At 42.5% G+C, this 13,307-nt stretch overlaps 1 protein-coding gene across 2 annotated transcripts in view; it reads left to right on the top strand.

The window, feature by feature from the left end:
• Nucleotides 1-13,307, top strand: part of si:ch73-22o12.1 (nectin-2) — a 76,467-nt gene that overhangs the window by 43,383 nt on the left and 19,777 nt on the right. The window lies entirely within an intron of this gene.

The raw sequence follows: 13,307 nt of genomic DNA, 5'->3' as shown, positions 1-13,307 counted from the left end.
CTCCCTCCTTCCACCTCTATCTCTATCATCCCTCCATCTCTCGCTCTCTCTCCCTCTCCCTCTCTTTCTCTCTCTCTCTCTCTCTCTCTCTCTCTCTCTATCTCTCTCTCTCTCCCGGTGTTTATGGGGAGTTTATGATTTATCCAGGGCAGTGTCGAGGTCAGGGCCAAAGAGAGCAGGGGAGTATTTTACTGCTCCCGATGTGTCAAACGCCCCACTTACTCTATTCCAGGCCGACCTGCCCTGACATGCCAGGACTGTCTAATCCACCTGGAGAGGCCATGTTCACTCCGCTGCACAGACACCACCACCTCCTCCCGTACTTTAGTAAATGGCCAGATGTAACGGAACCCTACCTCCAAAGGGCGACTGCGTTAGGTTAGATAGATTTTCAATGAGATCATGTAATTTTTCTGTCCATTAGCAGATGTTGTTAAATGTAGTGAATTGATCGGGAGACATAAACATCGCATCCGCCGCGACGCTATGGGAGTCGTATTGACTAACAGGCAACAAGCAGTGAAATGGCCCTTTATGATGCAGCTTCAGGGCTGATTGTCTCCTGACTGTTAATTTATCCCTCTAACAAGCCACCGGAGGCCCACTCAAACAAACACTGCTCCACGGCTACTGTACACTACTGTCTTTGAGGCTTAGTGTGCACGTGTGCATGCGTCACTGTATCTGGATGACTGTGACGGACAATCTTGCAGAGAAGCCACTACTGTAGCTCCTCTAATCATGCTTTCCCTGGCCTTCTAATCAACTCCCCTTTGACCCACTGGGAATCTGGTGAGTGTGGTCCAGATGACTGTACTGACCTCTTGTAAGGCCCAGCAAAGATCTGGGTTGCAGTTGGCTGCAGGTCATGAGGTCAAATGCAGGGTGACCCATTGCCAAGAGCTCAAATGACTGCACTTACTCGCGTTTCTTACCGTGGCTGTTTTTAACCTTGAACTATGGATACGAGACACACACTCACGTACAATGCAAGTACCTATATAGAGTTAGACAGTCCTTGTTTGCCATAGTGATGGCTGTTAACCTTCAGAGAGGCGGGGAGAGAATAGGAGAGAGACAGGAGGCAGATGACAAAAATAGAGTGTTTAGCGTTTGAGTGCTGTCTGGCAAACTGTAAGCCAGTGTGTTCAATTATTGTCTAATGGCCTTAGCGTATACATAAATGCAACTCCTGTCAAACTGGGGTTAAGTACATTTACAGATCACAGCTGATTTTACCACAGACACTCAAAATAAAAATGCATTACTTATTTTTGCACTTGTGTGTGTCACCACTACAAAGAGAAATATGAGTAGAATACTTTCTTTTTGGGGTAAAAAAAAAAAAAAAATGGCGACAAGGGACAAAACTGTTGTATGTACATTTTGGTGTGAGGTATCTGTGTACTATATATGTAAGCATTTTTATTTTTCTCGTGAAAATGTGGATATTTATGAAATTGTAAATATCAGATCAATGGAGCCAGTGTTGCCAGTGTTGTGGAAGTAATAATGAAGGAGTCCTGGGTTTGCTAACCCTACAGTTCAAATGTCTCAGAGGGCATTGAGAATGTAATTTTTAATCAAATGAATACCTCAGTAGTTTGGATGTTTCAACATACCGAACTGACTGAGCTTAGTTTACCTAAAGCCTAAAGTCGATTTTACTTCGGGGGAAAAAATTCTACATGCTCGTATCCTTTTTATTTTTTTTATTTTTTTTATTTTTGCATTTCCACATAATAAGCACACAATTTTTTTTTTTTTTCCCTGCACAATTGGTTTCTCCTCCCTGACAGACACCATGCACAATGCCAAAATACACACAATAACAATAATTTATCAGGTAGGCCATAACCACACAAGCAATGGTCTGTGTTGTGTCTGAGTCACTGCTCTGTGTGTGTGTGTGTGTGTGTGTGTGTGTGTGTGTGTGCTCAGAGGCTTTGGGACATCTCTCGCCACCATGGGGGCTCTAACCTGAGAAGCCACTCTTTGTCACCATGGCGAACCGGCAAACTGAAGATATTATTGTGCATTTCGAGGACACACACACACGCATACTGTACATATACATAGGCAGAATGCAGAGAAACATTCGCCCACACACAAACACCCCTCAGTCACTCTCATTATGCTCACTCCCACAGCCAAACTGTGCAGAAGACACCACATACCTGACAACTCTGCCATCTCCTGACATAAGCCCACACAAATGTGCTCGCATAGCTGCAAACGAAGACACACACACAAACACACACACACACACACAAAAACACTAATACTTACTTACTTTTTCCTCCTCTTTCTCAGTGGCTCTGTCAGGACATATACCATGTCCTGTTTGAGTGGAAAGAACCACAGCATGATGTGTCCCCTGCTCCATTGCTCTCTATCTCCAAAATAGTCCAACCACAAATCAATGACCATACAGAGCAGAGACAGACTACACGTTCAGGGACACATGCACGCACACACGCGCACACACCTTTTCACCTAGTGTCAAAGAAACAGGCAATTTAGGAAAGGGTTTGACTGTCGCGCTTTTGTCCTACATGGGAAATATAGCTTTCATAAAAATGCCACTGCGCTGACCTCCTCCCCCTCCCAGATTCCCTTTGAATGCTTTTAGAGAGTCACAACTTCCTACTCGTCTCCAAAATGTTGCTTTTCGACTTTAGCCACCTCCGCCACCGCGACCGCCTCCACAGACACACACACTCCACGCATACACATACACATACACACACTGTTGCCACCCACCTCGGTACCCAAGTAAGGCTTTCAGAGAAATCCACGATTCCTCGCCTGGGTCTAGCACAAGGTTAGATAGTCAAAATACCCGACATTTTTCTTTTTCCAGAAAGCCACATACTGTTGCTATTTCTTTAGCTACAAACATCTGATGACTAATCAAAGCCTTAACATCTCCCATCTCACTCACATAAAAGGAAAAAAAAAAAAAGAAAACCTTCCTGTGTACATAGTATAAATATATAAATATGTAGCAGAGAAAAAGAATTACTAATTTATGGTGTCACGTTTGTGTATTTCTCAGTGACAGCAAGCATGAAGGATTTATTTTCTCCTATTACAGTTTCTCCTCTTTTCTGTTATTTTGCAGTGCTTTATAATTTATGTTTTCTGAGTGCTTTATTCTTGACTGCTGCGCTGTGATTGCTGCCAAAACTGGCAAATGTGCTTCTTCTATACAAATGAACTGTACACACAACAAAACAGTCTTACCCCAAAATGTGCTTTTTATTATTGACTGCTCTGTGTAAAAGATGTTTTTTTGTTTTTTATTTCTTTTTTGTATTTTTTAATTTTAAATTTATTTTGGGAAAAAGACCGAATTACAATTGTTGTCACCATTTTGTCGAGTCTTTCTATATATTTTTTTTTTTGTATTTGGTTGCTATTAAAGATTTCTCGGTTTTTGAAATGTTCCAGTGTTGCAGCGTGTGGTATCTGTTTCTCATTTTCTTCCCTCTGTCTCTTTAACACTTGAGGTGAGCTTGGATGACTGAGGAGCCAGATTGAACTAAAGCGCCACTCATTGATTCTCACTGATTAGATTTATAGATTAATTGATCGGGATATGAAGTGGCCTCCCTGTCCTGTCTCTTGTCACCCATCATTCTCACTCCAGACATCAACCCCCTGTGTTATTTTTTTTTTCACTCTCATTTCCTGGTCTGGCTGTTTGTCTCATTTCAGGTTTGATAAATCTGTGTGTGTGTGTGTGTGTGTGTGTGTGTGTGTGTGTGTGTGTGCGTGTCAGTCAACAGAGGTGTGATAACAGGCTTATAGGAAATTGAGCACAGGAATAGCAGAAGCCATTTTGTGGATTACAGTTGTCCTGTACTGTAGCTCCACCTCCTCCAAGTCTCTCTGATTTGTATATGTGTCCTGGTTGGCTGAAGTAAACTTGCTGCCTTGGTAACAGGTATGTAGGAGACTGCTGTAGTTGTTTAAAGGGCATATTTTCCAGGCTTTTCACTTGAGTATAATGATGATGAAGAGCACATGCACACTCTTATTTCAAGATGCATGAATATAATCATTGACTGGGGCCCAAACACCTCTCAGGCAAATGCTGTACACACACTGAGAAAAGGATAGAGTTGAGGAATGTGATGCTGTAGCTTCAGTGGTTTTTCCTGCAGGGAGGCAGTTTGTGTTTTCAGTTGGGGAATGTGCAGGCCAAGCTGAAACTGAGTGAATGGAGCGCCTCTCAAAGGCTGCATTGTTTGAACTCTGATGAAACCAAACTGGTTCAGTCAAATTTTAACAGAAGGGCATGTAGAGGGTTGTCTGCCTCTGTGTGTGTGTGTGTGTGTATATATATATATATATATGTGTGTGTGTGTGTGTGTGTGTGTACAGGTTTATGTATGAATGTGCTGGCATATGAGCACATGAGTGTGGTCATGCGTGCATGTGCACCTGCCTCATTTGGTTTACATACAAAAACCTCCTCTGTGTCCCCCAACAAACGATACAATCAAGTTCTGCTATTAACGTCGCCACAATGGAGACAGTCAGTTTATGGCGATGTGTCCTCGGTCATGCCATCATGTTATCTGTGTGCCATCCTGGCTACTTGTCACAGTTCATTTTTGTTGCAAGCTTCTTCTGTCAATGCACAGCTATTTACTGTGAGTCCAGCCCACCATCTGGCCTCTCTAATTGCTTTGGATTTGAGGCTGGCGAGATGGAGAGCACTTACACACATAGGCGCGCGCACACAGACACACAGTGACTCCTTTGGTTTTCTAGCTGAATGTAAAAGACTCGAGCACAGCAGAAAGGCTTTTAAGCCGCAGATAGGAACAAAAGCTTGTGCAACACTTGCATTTTTATCTGTATTTGTCACAGAAAAAGGTATGCACCTCATGTGAAAGCGGTGACCCCGTAATGCAGAACCTGGCCTATTTGAGCTCCAAGCAAATAACCTGGATCTGAAGCCAAAGTGACAGCAGCTACGCCAAGCACTACCACCGTGTTCAACATTAGCTTACAGTGATGAGACATGGTGCAGTACCCCTGGGCAATCCGGCTAGCTGGTTGTGGCCCTGTTTATTCCAAGGTGTGTGTGTGTGTGTATGTGTTTGTGTGTGAGAATGTATTTGACAGAGGGAGAGCGTGTGAGTGTGTTCTTTGGTCATACAGTGTGCTAAAAAACATTCATGTGTTTAGGCACCTGCTGGGAGCTTCGCTGGGCTGCAGACAGATCAGATTTCCACAGAATGTTTGCAAAGTGTAAAAGTGTTTACGGATTTGAGTCTTATCAGATTGTTTGGTGTGTGTGCGCACGCAACCATGTGATGTACGTGTGTGTGTGTGTGTTTGTACTGTTTCACACATGCAGCTTTGTGCAGGGTTGTATGTTGGACTTGCAGCTCTGGCAGCTACGGCCTCAGTGTTGATTCAACATCTGATGGGCTGGCTGTGTGTTTGTGTGTGGAGATTAGCACACAGACCCACTTTGGGCTCTCTATGCTGATAACCGCTAACACAATGCTCCTCATTTAACCTCTCGCCCTCTGGTTCCAGACCTGACTAATAAATCCCAGAGTGAGTGATGAATGGCCAGGCCTGTTGCATGGATGTCTGAGTGATGGATGTAGTGACCTGGGTGTTCACAGGGATTAAAGCAAGTGTCTGCCTCTGCCCTCAATTATGAAAGTAGGCTCCTGCATATTTTTATTGGTTTGAAAGCAACCGGCTTTTCTCTCTTGCCTGTGGTGAATCATTAAATCTCCAGCTGTGTGCGTCTTACTATCTTTTAACTGGCTCATTCTTTAACTGACAGTGATATGTGTCTCATTGTTTTGGTTCTTTACTCCAGCAGATTGGATTTGACTAATAGCTCTAACTGTAGCACATAGTCCTCCAGTTTTAGGACAATTACACTAAGAATGGAGACAAGTTAATTAAGGAGTTTTTTATGGTGAAACAGTGGAATGTGCTTCACTGGCCAAGTCGGCCCATCTGACCTCAATTCAAGCACGCATTTCATTTGCTGGAGACTGAACTGAAGGAGGAAAGTAAGATGATGAAGATAGCTGCAGCACATATAATAATAATAATAATAATAATAATAATAATAATAATAATAATAATAATAATAATAATAATTAATAATAATGATAATAAGCATCTGCAGCCATGCTAGCAACTCTGTATGGCTGTTCTTTGGCAAAGTGGTGCTTTGAGGTAGATGCTAATGTCTGCATGCTAACATGCTCACAGGGACAATGCTGACATGCTGATGTTCAGCAGGTAGGCGGGTAAACTTCACTATCTTACTTTACATTTGCTGATTACTACTAGCTGAGGCTGATGGCAATTTAAAACCTGTTGTAAACCAACATGTTGGACAAATGAAAACTTTGACCTGATATTGGCACTAGATTAAAAAGTGTAGGGGTCACCACAATTGTTACAATTCAGCCCGCGGGGGGCATTAATGTTTGTTGAGACATTGCACCCAAAACCAAATGTCACACACACTGTGGCCCTAATCATTTCTTACTGTGCTGTATTTCCCACACCCAGTTATTACTTTCACCGTTGATATTGCTCACTTTCACACTCCCTTGTTTTATTGAAATGAAATTTGAATCAATATTTTTTTTAAATCTCTCATGTGGAGTCCTTAATTTCACACTGTCTGAGCCAGTTTGTGACAAATTGGAGAGTCAGTATGTAAGAGACCAATTTGTTTTCTGACCATGGTGCTTTGTGGATGTTAAATTGGGTTAAGGTACTTCTCAGTGGAACAGGTTACAGTGCAGCTGGTATCTTTGTTTGTTTTGTGGAAAGGGCTGGGAGTTTGCTATCTGTTCTGATCCGCTATCTTGTCTAGCTTAGTTACTTTAGTGGAGTTTGTTTTGGGTGAATGCTGGGATTGCAGTAGCTTCAGGCAGAAACCGCTCATCCACTATTTACTCTGGAAACATGCACTGACTTACTACCTAAGATGATAATAAAATGCAACTTAATTCCTTTACTCACCGAGAGCTGTCTCCAGCGACGGAAAGCAAGGCCAATGTTAACTCTTAGTCTCTATCACGTCTTTTCTTTTGATGTTAGCACACTAGCCAGCTAGCCCCAGCTCATCTCATCACTTTCCAACATCGACTCACTGCAGACTTCAATCTGCCCTGAAGACGTAGCGCTGCTCAGAGGGTGTATTATAAATTAATACAACAATGGAGGAAGCTCTTGTCAAACCACAATCACCTACACCCACTCCTGGCAAGAAACCATGTTCAGTGACAGAGAAAACTTACAGATAGCCTCTTTGATATATACAAAACATTAAATGTTAAAGAGCGATGAGCTGTCGAACTAATATACTCATTTTTCTCAAGAGGTTACTTTAAAAGTACCTGAATGGTACTTCCTCTAACAAAGTGTTATCATGTCGAGTGAGGTGAAATCAGAGTGCAGAGGAAATGGCATATGTAAATAATCACAGGAAATTGGAAATCATATCATTCCTCTTCTTCTTGCGGTAAACGATAACATCCGATCTTCTGGCTTCTGGTCATTCAGTTTGTTGAGATGTGTGTCTACTGCACACGTACAAAAATGTGCACACACACACACACACACACACTCATTTATAAATACACAACCAGGCAGACAGACAGGGGGAAGTGTATGCTCCTGTTTCCCCTGGAGGCTCCAGGGCGTTTACTCTTCCTGTCCCGTGCTGACAGGACTGGAGGTAACAGGGTGGTTGCGGTGCATTGTTGGGCGGATGAGCCTCATCTCCCCCGGGGTAGCACATGCTCGGCCAACTGCTGGGAGGGCAAAGAAGGGCAGGGAGAGAGGGATAGAGTGAGGGCAGTAATATGGAGGGAGGTCAAAGAGGGCATGATGATGTGTGGAGAGTGAAGAGGAGGTGCAGGGGTGAGATCTGAGGCCTTGTGCATTGGCAGAAGCTACAGAGAGCTAGCTAGTATATAAATTTAACAGTGACTAATGCAAGATTGAACATACAGGGGAAGAGAGGAGAAAGGAGGAGCAGTGGAGTTGGGGTGGACGGAGAGAGCAAAAGGGTAAAAAGCAGAACAGAGAGAGGAAGGAGAAGCCTGATTAAAGATGGAGCGGAGATGGATGAGTGAAGGGAGGAGGATGATGAGGACTGAGTTTTTGCAGCTGTGTTGATTTAGCTTCTCATAGATCAGATTGTGTGTGCTTGTGTGCGTGCGTGCGTGCATGTGTGTGTGTGTGTGTGTGTGTGTGTGTGCATGTGTGACGGAGAGAGAGGGAAAGAAGCTTTGACATCCTCAGAGTGCTGCTGACCTCGACACACCTGCACAAACACCAACCACCACCAGATGAAAGATGCAGCGAGTGTGCTTGCGTGTTTGTGAGTTACCTGGAACAAATCCTGTTGTAGAAAATAAAAAACAAAGAACATTATGTGAATGCAGTATGACCACCAGGGAGTGTAGCTTTGAGCTAAGAGTGCACATGTCTGTGTGTGTGTGTGTGTGTGTGTGTGTGTGTGCGTGACTGTGTGGGTATGAATAAAAGAGATTTATATCAGGGAAAGAATGGTTTGTTGCTGCTCCTAAGAATAGATTCTGTGACGGAAATGATTTTGATGCTGTATGCAAGCCTCTGTGTGTGTGTGTGTGTGTGTGTGTGTGTGTGTGTGTGTGTGTCTCATTTTGTGTGTATTTGCCCTGGAGTGCTTTGCAGATCAAATGCACTTGCTGTTTAATTCACCGTCTCAACAGGCAGCTCTTACAAAGTACATGCACGCACTGGCACATGCACGTCTGCATACACTCAGATATAAACATACAGAATGAGAGATGAATATGAAGATAAAAACAAAATAAGTCTGCAAATATTTGGTCTTAGGGACTCAAGATAGACTTCTGGGGCCTGCCAAGTCCGCAGCAAATGGTGTATGATTGTGTTCGTGTTCATTAGCGTATGTAACTGCTGTGCAGATGTTTGCCTGTCTGACAGTACGGAACGTGCATGCAAATGTATGCTTTTTTTCTGCGTGGGAGTTCAGCGGGAATGTTTCCTGTTTGCAGTTGAACAACTAATATTTGTGCTGTTGTTTCCAAAGTGCATTAGAATTGAATTACACCACAACCCAATTATCATTAAATAAGCATGTGTGGCCGTTACCATTGTGTATGTATCATGATACCAATGAGAATATTTTCTGATGATGATGTTTATACGGTATGTATCACCATGGGAGTCATATAGGCAAAATTGCATATATATATATAAATAAAAAGACTGATGTGTGACTGTTATGCATTCCATCAGACAAAACAAGTCGATAACTAATTTTGGTAGTAAGATGTTAATAAAACAAGATAACATCCTGATGGAAATTTCTGTGTCGACAATGCAGATAAAATACATCTGCCAATAGATAATATATACTAGTACGACAGGACTAGCTGTTTAAATAGTAATTTTGTGTTAGAAGTAACATATCTAACACTATATTATTTTACATTACTTAGATCACTATCATTCCTATATGACTACTATATTATTATTGTATTTAATACAATATATTAATAGCTATATGATGATGTATTCCATTTAAAGATTTCATATGTATTTCACATATTATGCACACATGTATAACACTGAATACTTAAGTATATCATGTCTATTGTATTTATTATTAATGTTCATACCTACATAACCACATAAAGTGCTGGTTAGAATAAATCAACTCTACAGAACGAGTGTAAAAAAAAAAACAACATCATTTCCCTCTTTGACAGTACAATAATTTGCTTGTTATTGTTAATTATATTTTTTAAAAATCACAACAACCACCAAATGTTGATCAACAGTGACACTCAACATCACCCTGCTCTATATTTATCCACTGCATGGGTTTCCTGTGTTAAGTCTGCCAGTTTATACAGTGTGGTGAAGTGATGGAGCGGACTGGACTGTGAGCCTTCATCAGCAGTCCAAAGTGATGTTATCTGCACTGGCCAAATAACAGCCATAGTGCAGAGAGGACTGTAAGAACTTCATAAAATTGTGTGTGTGTGTTGCTTCATAAAATTGTGTGTGTGTGTGTGTGTGTGTGTTGCTTTGTCTGTTCATATGCATGTGTCAGCTTCTTCTTTATATCCAGAGACTGCCTCCCCATTCATCTGTCTGTCATCTTATCTAGACATCTCTTTCCCTGTAATCACTTCTCCTGCCCCGTCCTCCTCTCTGTCGCTCCTATCTTCTTATCGTCTGCTGCCGACTGAATGTTAGAGCATTGTAAATCTGTTAAAGAACGGTGTGTGCGGGCGTGTAGCTCTGTATGTGTGTCTTTGGATTGCCACATCCAACACTGTCCAACCAATCCTGGGGTGTAAAATCCTCTCTAATCATTCTGCTTCCTCTTTTCTCATTTCCAACACATCTCCAATCTCGTGCTATTGAACCCAGAGGCATCATTTTAAAAGGGATATACACCCATTGATTGATTTTAACCCATTAATTATTGCTCCTAGAGACAGAAATCTTTATGCACGACATGAAACTGCTCCAAGCTGTTAATCTGTAGAAGCAATGGTTGCCAGACACTGTCCTTTACACTGGTGTCTGTGTGTGTGTTTACATGTGTTTGCGTGTGTGTGTGTTTGTGTGTGTGAGTCTCTGTGGAGGTCCCTGACCACACAACATCACCTGCTGAGGGTCTCCTGTATTCCTGTGGCCCCTTGTTAACTCGTCCTCCTCTCAGTGATTTCAACTATGTCGCCTGTCACTCAACCCCCGCAGCCAAGGCATCATGGGTAACAGTCCCGATTCACTGCACTGTTGAAGTGCACTTCAGTGTATAATGGGAGAAAGAGGGGGAGAGCTGAGTTTAGAAAATGGCTCAGCATTGCCATGCGAAGCACAGCAACGCTGCACCATCTCCTGTCCGTTTAACTGTCAGCTTAGGGCAGTGATAGAGTGAAATCGTCCTGAATGGACAAAAGGTCTTATCTTAGAGGAGGAAATTAAGTGTTATTCAAATTTTGCTTTTTGGCATCACAGGGGATCTACGTGAAATGTTTGTAAACAGGAGTTGATTATCGCTCTCACAGACGTGGATGTGATCTTTGCCACCTTGACAGCAATGACTGGTTCATCCCACCCCCACTACTCAGATCTGACCAGCCTGCCCTCAACAGGAGCAGTGAGCGGAAACATCGACGGAGAATTATGCTCTGTTCACTGCGTGTAATAGCTGGAACTGTCTTTGTTGCGCACTTACAATAGGGTATAATCTGCAAAAATAGACAGTACAGAGCACTCATGGGGTGCATGAATGCAGTGCTCATATTTTGATTAATTTATGTTCCAGTACATTTCAGTTTTCCTAAGTCATTACCCTCCCAAACAACCGTCATTCCCGGGGGATTCAGACAAACAAAACTCTTACTAACAAGTGCCTGCTTTGGTCCAATCCTTCTATTTCTGGTCTGTTTATCATCGTGTGCTATAGTGCCGTGCTTTACATGCTTTCTCCGGGAGTCTGTGTGTCACCATATGGCTCCTACTTCCCAGTTATTTATCTATGTATTACACACACTGTCCAGGTACTGCTCGCAGGTCGTTCATCCTCCATAGGGCCTCACCATCATGATATATGGAGCTGTTACATTTCTATATCAAAACACTTCTGCCTGCAGAGAAAACATGCTTGCATACTGTAGCGTCTAGTACCTGGTTTGCCATGGTGTGTGTCTGGGTGTGTTAAAGGCCAAGTGTGTGCGCTGACTTTAGTTTTTCCTACTCATTTATCCTATTTTAAGGCCCTTTACCCTGCTGTCCTCCTCTTAATACCACTTTTACTCTAGTGCTTCAGGGTTTTCTGTCGCCCAATTGCTATTCATTAGTGTGGAGAGGTGGGAGAGGTAGAAAGACACTGCGGCAGTGTGTTTAAATGTGGCTTGTTCCCAGTTTTTACACCGTACTATTTATAGCAGTATCTATATGTAAACGTGCAACCAATGATTTTTTTTTTTTTTTTTTTTTAAGATTAATTTGCAGATTATTTTTCTGTGAAGACAGTAAAAATTGATCATCACAATTTCCAGGAGCTGAGGACGATGTCTTCAAATGTATTGTTTTCTTTTTTTAATTATCTGAGTAGTAGTTAGAAACTGAAAAATATTAGAAAAGAATAGAAAAGGTAGTTGCAAGTTATTTTTCTATCAATCAATTAATCATTTTAGCTTGATCAACTGTGATGATTTTCTTTGTGAGTAAAAACAAATTGGAAACAAAGATGATGAATATGGCTATAGCTAGATGAATTTGATCTTTATTGGTGAGTTGGTTTACGAGTTGATCTTCATTGTTTGTTGGTGTTCGCCCTCCGCGTGTGTTCCAGTCCCGCTCTCAGTGAGGAGGCAGCGTATTACTTGTCTTGGTGCAATGAGCCAGGCCTTGTATTAGGCAGGTTGAGCTGCAGGGGGAATTTTGTAACACTTGACCTGTTTCACTGAGTCATTTGTGTGGATGGAGAAAGAGAGGGAGAGAGCGAGCGAGGGAAGGAAGGCAGGGCAGTGGAGGGGGGGAGGGCAGCACAAGTGGTTAGGGGTGATTGGAAGGATGAGTGACAATGAAAAGTGATCGAGAGAGGGAGAGAGAACAACAGCTGGGGGAGCCGGAGGGAGGAGAAATGAGATGACAGTGCCTTCATATTTCTTCTTTCTTACTTTCTCTCTCTCTCTCTCTCTCTCCATCTCCTTCTCCTTCTCTCACCCATCCCTCCATCTCTGTCCTTCATTCAGCAGCCTCTCAGGCAGGCCTGGCTGAGTCGCCCCGCTTCTCATTACTCACCCCTTCAACCTTAAAGGTCATAAGCACAAACTTAGCACTTTGAAATGCAAGAATATCAAACTTATTTATGTGACTGTTGCTGGCCGCTATCGGTGGAGTGTTTGTATGTGTGTGTGTGTGTGTGTGTGTGTGTGTGTGTGTGTGTGTGTGCGCGCATGCACAATCCCCGTATTTTTTGTGTGTATTGTGCATGAGTTGTTGAAAATACTTGATGCCAGTTCTCCACATACATATTAATAGTGTAGTTTTTCATTTGGGGAGCTCAGCTGGTGGGCTCCTGCCTTGGAGGAGGAATTTAAGCCGTATATCTGCATCACTGGCTACTTATTCGCTCTCTCTATCTTCTCTTCATTCTGTCCTCACATTCCCTGTGTGTGAGTTTGTGTTTGTGTGTATGTGTGTTTGTATTTTTCTCCCTGGGTGTAATGAGTATAAAGGAGAGGTAAGGACAATAAAAGACA

This window comes from Seriola lalandi, unplaced genomic scaffold, assembly GCF_002814215.2.
Source record: "Seriola lalandi dorsalis isolate HSWRI2012SDOR001 ecotype SW California unplaced genomic scaffold, Sedor1 jcf7180002054900, whole genome shotgun sequence".
NCBI classification, from domain to species: domain Eukaryota; kingdom Metazoa; phylum Chordata; class Actinopteri; order Carangiformes; family Carangidae; genus Seriola; species Seriola lalandi.
The sequence above is the reverse complement of the archived record's forward strand: the minus strand, read 5'-3'. Positions and strand labels throughout refer to the sequence as shown.